Here is a 5913-nt window from a genome sequence, read left to right as displayed (position 1 = left end):
TGGCTTTCTGTGACCAGCCAGGCCCTTTTATAGGAAGCCCACCAATTACATTAAGTGTCCTGTGGCTGCCTGTGGGTTGGGCTGTGCAGAATTAAAGGATCACAGTTTGTATGGGATTAACAACCTGAGATTATCTTAGTTGGTCAGAGCATGGTGCTAACAACACCAAAATTGTGGGATCAATCCGTGTAAGGACCATGCACTAAACAGTTTGACTCAATGATCCTTGTGGGTCCCTTCCAAGTCAGAATATTCTGTGACCTGGAAATAAATGAAATATTTCAACAATGTTGGTACTGTTTCCATTGCTCTGTGTATTGCTCTGGGAGATGTTTAATGAGCACAATTTTTTGACAGTTGGTGAGGCTGGGTGATGGGATATTCTCTTGCTTTGTACGGGTTGGGATGGTGAAGCGTTAGAGACGGGAGCTAGGAGAAATTAAATCAGTTTGGTAGCAAGGCTTAAATGAAAGTGAAGTGCATTTGATTAAGCCTGAAAGTAGCTGTAATGGGGAGGGCAGCCAGGAGAACCTGTGGTTTTGTACTGAAAGGAAAGGAGAAAAGTGAAGGAGAAAAATGACACAACTGAAATCCTTCAATGTGAAGGTGGAGGTTGCATAGAGTCATTGATCAGTGTGTGCCATGCTCTCAGCCATGCCTGCCTTTAGGGTGCCAGTGCACCCCAACAGCACCGTCAGACTCGAGCCAGCTCTTTGCTGATGCGTTTTTCTACCTCAGAGTTACATTAGCCAGGGCCATGAAGGGATGTAAGCTCCCAGAGCAACACAGCAGCTCTTGCAAAAGCCTCCAGTGGGTGATTCCTTCTGGGAGTTTGTTTTGTATTTGGAGGGTGGTACAGACAAAAGACACAGAAATTCATGTAGGAAGGCAGCTAAGAGCAGGCATGTCAAAACTGTAGCTTGTTGGGAGTGGTTTTACTTCCAGGGTAGCTGTATCCTTGCATCATTGAGTAGCTCCCAGGCTATTGGATCTGGCAGGGTTCATCAGGTTGTACCAGACAAGGAGATTGAACTGCTCATGCCTTGGATGAGGCTGTGATGCCCAGTGTCTTGTGGTTGTACATTTTGGGGCAGTTTGACTGCAGTGCCTTGTCTGAGAGAAAAAGCTGCAGAGCTCTTCCAGGCCTTGTCAATGGCAAGACCCAAAAGTGGAATGAAGGAAATGGCTCGATGGTCCTGGGTGTAGGAGCAGCTACATGGTTTAGGGCTATGAGGGAGTTTTGGTACAGACTATTTACAGGCCAATTTAGTAGCTTGTCAGCATTTGTGGGAGAGGGAGTGTGAAGGAGTGGTTTAAAGGAGGATGGATGTACAGAGTGACACCTGGAATTCCTCTCATTTGTAAGAGGAGGATGAGCAACTTTTGTGGGCAGGAGATGGACAGCAGGGGATGTAGTGCTTCCATTTCAAAAGGAGGATTCCTCCCCATCCCTCTTGCAATTTACAGTGAAACCCTTCCCAATGCTATGGGCCAAATTTTATTCTCAGTTCCACCCATACAACCTTACTGAAGTCAGCAATTGTCTGTTTTGCAACCCTCGCCTGATGCAATAACTTGAGGGTTACGTATCTTAAGGGTTCAAGATGTGCTTGCATTCCCAGCGTGGTGACAGTGAATAGCACTGGACACGAAATTGCTGCTGCCCAAGTAATTGCTAAAGAATAACTGAGGTCAGTAGCATTGCATGGATGTAACTGACTGCATGGGGCTGGGAATACTCATGTGCTATCTGGGAGTTCACTGGGACCCAGGAGAGACCAACCCATCTCTCCTTCCAGCTGGAATGCCACTTTCCCACATCAGACACTCCCTTCAGTAATTATACCCTTTTTAGACTCACCCTTTAGCAATTACTTGTCTAAGCCCTGCCTCGAACTGACATCATTGGAAAGTCCAATAAAAATATGGCAAGCTTTTAAACCATCCCAGGAAAGCAGAATGCTGTATTATTAGCAGCATTTCAATGCAGCTGTTTGATGATGATTTTCTTAGCCTTATCTCTTAACAGGAAGAGTTTGAGTTCCCTCCCAGCAAACAGCCTGAAGGGTCAGCAAAGGCCCTGCCTCATCTTCAGTGACGTACTGGCCTGCAAAGACTCCCTGTCAGTTCCATTCTTTTTCTTCTTTTTAACTCATCTTTGCAGTACTGAACACCTTCTTCTGGAAGACCCAATCTTAAGCTTTTCAGACCTCAAAATATTGTCTATCACTATGTCAGTGGCTGTCTGAATTCTTGTTTTTCAAAGTACTTCGGTGTTCCTCTTTCTTCCAATTTTTAAAATTTTATTTTCAAGTTGACCACTTCTTTGAAAACATAAAGGCATATTCAGAACTTGCACTTGCTCTGGAAGAGAGGAAACAACAAGTAGCTTGCCTTACTTTTTAAATTACTTTTTTTTGGAGGGAGGGGGTGATGAAACTTCAAATTATTACATGAATTGGACCCTCTATAAGGACACAGGAAGTTATCACTATTTTTGTTACAGGTGAAGCTGAACAGTTGAACCTGAATCAGAGAAAATGGTTGAGAGTTTTGGGTTCTTTTCCATTATGATCCTGTCTGAGCTGGCAAACGGCTCATCCTAATGACATCAGAGTTTTTTGGGGTTTGTTTTTTTAATTCTTGGTTTGCATGGGAACAGTACTCTAGAAAAGAATTTTCCAAACAAATAATAAGAAAGGAAACTACATGCTTAAAAAAGTCAAGGAAGCTAATTGGAAATTTTAGCAGGGAATGATTCCTGCTCTTTAACACCTGATGACGGAAGCATGAGGCTTTGCAATTGTAAACAGATTTTCTTTCCACCCTGCTTGGCAATCATCTTCATTTTTTGGGTGTAACCCTTTCATGTACACAGCTGCACTCCCCATTCCCACAGCGAGGCATGCTGGGTAAACCCTTTGATCTCTTCTTCCAGCCTTTGCTTGCTTGCATTGTGTTTATTACAACTTTTTCAACTCCTCCGGAGCAGGGCGTGATGGATGATCCTGGAGGATCTGCCCTCTAGATCTCTGTGATTGTACTGAGTTGATGGTTTCTCCCTGACAGGTGCAGGCATGTTGATTTAAAACCAAAACAAAACAAAAATCTTTTTAGTAAAGCGAAACCTATGTGGTGTTAACTGCTTCCTCTGCTGTCATGCTCAAGGCAGGAGAGCAGAGGCTTTGCTGGGCTTCCATTTCTGCCTCTGGCACCATCACCCCTTTGAATCGCAAATGCCTCACCCAGTGCCGGCTCTGGTCATTTGGTACCACCTGTGGCTGTTCCTCCAGAAGTGGGATGCACCAACCCCTGCTCTAGCTCTCTATCTCTTGACTTTTACATTCCCTTTGTTCTCTGAAAGTTGTTTTGACTTGTTTTTTCTGTGGTACTGACCCACTGGGTATGGGAGTCAAGGGGCTTCTCCTGCAGCTTGCAGCAGGCTCGAGGGAGGGGTTAGACCAAACCATGTGCGGATGGCATAGTGAAAGCCCCTGTTAACATAAATCTCCATACTGTGCCCTGGTAGATGCCTCAGACTGTTCAAAAAGGTACTGTTGTCTTTCCAGCAGCTCCCCTGCCCTTGAACTACAGTGGTATTTGCAATTGCTCATCATGTTCATCAAACACCAAAAGTTGAAACAACTGTCCGACTCCTTTCTCCCCTACCCCCGATTTACATACTTTAAAAACTAGTTGTGGATGTCAAACTCTTTGCAAATCACTAGTGTGTCTTCTTGATGGTTTGGAGGTTGTAGCATGACTGTGATCAGCCAGAGCAGGAGCTTCTGAAAGATGTGTAATACCTCCATTCCCTGCTTTTGGTATTAAAGAAACTTTAATTTCTGAGGTGCTACACATGTACTCTTATCATGTCCAGGGAAATGCAAGAGTAGTGGCACATAGGATACTTTGATACTGTGAAGATTCAAGCACCTTTCCCATTAGCTCTGTGCAGGTGTATTGGCAAAAATTTAGTTGTCTGTTGTAAGAGAACATGGAGCCATTGTCTGCATATGTAATTTGTGAAGCAATATCAAAAAGCACAGGTAAAAAAATAGATGTTCTCTTGAATGTTTATGCAATTTGGAGTGAGGTGCTTTCTGTGTTTTGCGTGGGCATGTATCACTTCCAGCTGATCCTTTCAAAAACCACATTGTGGATTTTTCTTTAATAATGGAGGAGAAAATAAGTCACATCCCCAGCCCACCATTTGATGCCTGAGGAGTTGGGATTGAATCGTACATTGAAAGAAGATGATATACAAAGAACATGTGTCAGCTCAGCTACTTTTTAATCTGTTCCTTGATTTGTCCATACTCAGCAGCTTTTTTCTTTGGCTGCAACAGAAAGCCAGGGCAGTGCTTCAGGCAAAGGCGTCACCCAAGCTACCTTAGTTGATGAAACCAAAGTTGCTTCCTGAGCATTACTGTCCTGTACATTGCTGGATGAGTTGGCTCTGCATCTGTGGCCAATTTGGATATCTGCAAGTGATTTACTGTGCTCTGAAATGCAGCTGCTTCATGTATGGCATCTGATCTGGGACCACCACTGGGAGTTGTCCTTGCTGAAAGTGAGGGAGAGATTAAAGCCAGCTGAAGAAAAAAGGGACTATTTTTATGGTCCTTCTGGATAGTGGTTTTTCCTTTAATTCTTTTCATAAAAGATGGAAAATTCTAATTCTCTGAAACATCTGAGCACCAGTTTTTTTCTGGTGGTTTCTTTTTGGTAGTGAGTTATTGGGAGGTGGCAGGAAGATGTGCAGAGGGCTGCCTCTTCTGAAGCCTGTGCAAGGGATTTCAAAATAGGAATTTTAAAAAAAGCCAAAACATTTTTGTGAGTACTCAGGCATGAATTAGCAGGGCAAATTCATTTGGATGCATTTGATCTTGATGATTTGAAGGCAGCAATCCTTCAAGGCCTTGTAAATGGGGAAACCCCACAGGGACAAGCTGAGATATAGCAGGAATCCCATCTCCCTTTTCTCTTATTTTCTCATAGTTATCTGACTACCTCTCAGACGGGCTTAATGTGTTACCATGTTTGTTGGCAGCAGAGTGTGTGTCAGGTAGGTACATGGGAAAGCATTTGGCATGAATATTACCAATATTCCCTGACGTGTTGCTTAACTAGTACTTGGATAGTAGTATTAGATACAGTCCGCAACTAGTGGCACAAAAAGAATATGGCCTGTCAAGTATGAGTGTGGGTATCAATGCAGGGATTAATACAAGCTTTGTTATGCAGAGAAGTACTGGCCTTGGCTGTACTGATTTGAAATTAAGTATAAAATGACTATGATCAAAGAGGTTCCTCAGAAAAAAGTCAATACAGAACGAGGTCAGAAAATAGCATGTTTCTTAATTTTAATGAAAACAGATGGTATTTTTCCAACTTTTGAGACTCTGCAAGAAAAAAAACCCAACAACTATTTTTCATCTCTTTCAGTGAAAATTGTTCTGTGTAAAAATGTGCCATAAATGTCCTCCTTCCAACCACAACTGATTAATGTAAACCTCGTGAGTCTACTATGTCGAACATATCCAGCTTTGACTATTTTGACCATTAAGAAAAAATCCCTTTTGATATTTTTTCTGGCTGAGAAGTGAAGATAATACAAATAATGTTAACATATTTACAAAATCCAGCAGTGCTGGTACAAATATGGAAGTATCCTGAAAGAGAAAAACACACGCAAATGTGTAGCACGTAGCGTGAGAGTGTTAACATTTTGGAAAGAAAGTAACAGACATTTCTTAATTATTTCCATTCTAAGTTAGTGCACAAGGCGCTGTCCCACAATGACATTTCTGACCTGATTATGACTCTTTGTGGGCATGCACTTAGCGTGGAGATGTCTGTCTGCAAGCTCTAAGTAGGGGGGAGGGGGGATGCATGAAATAGGTTCATGTC

Source organism: Corvus hawaiiensis, chromosome 1, assembly GCF_020740725.1.
Source record: "Corvus hawaiiensis isolate bCorHaw1 chromosome 1, bCorHaw1.pri.cur, whole genome shotgun sequence".
Classification (NCBI taxonomy): Eukaryota; Metazoa; Chordata; class Aves; order Passeriformes; family Corvidae; genus Corvus; species Corvus hawaiiensis.
The sequence above is the reverse complement of the archived record's forward strand: the minus strand, read 5'-3'. Positions refer to the sequence as shown.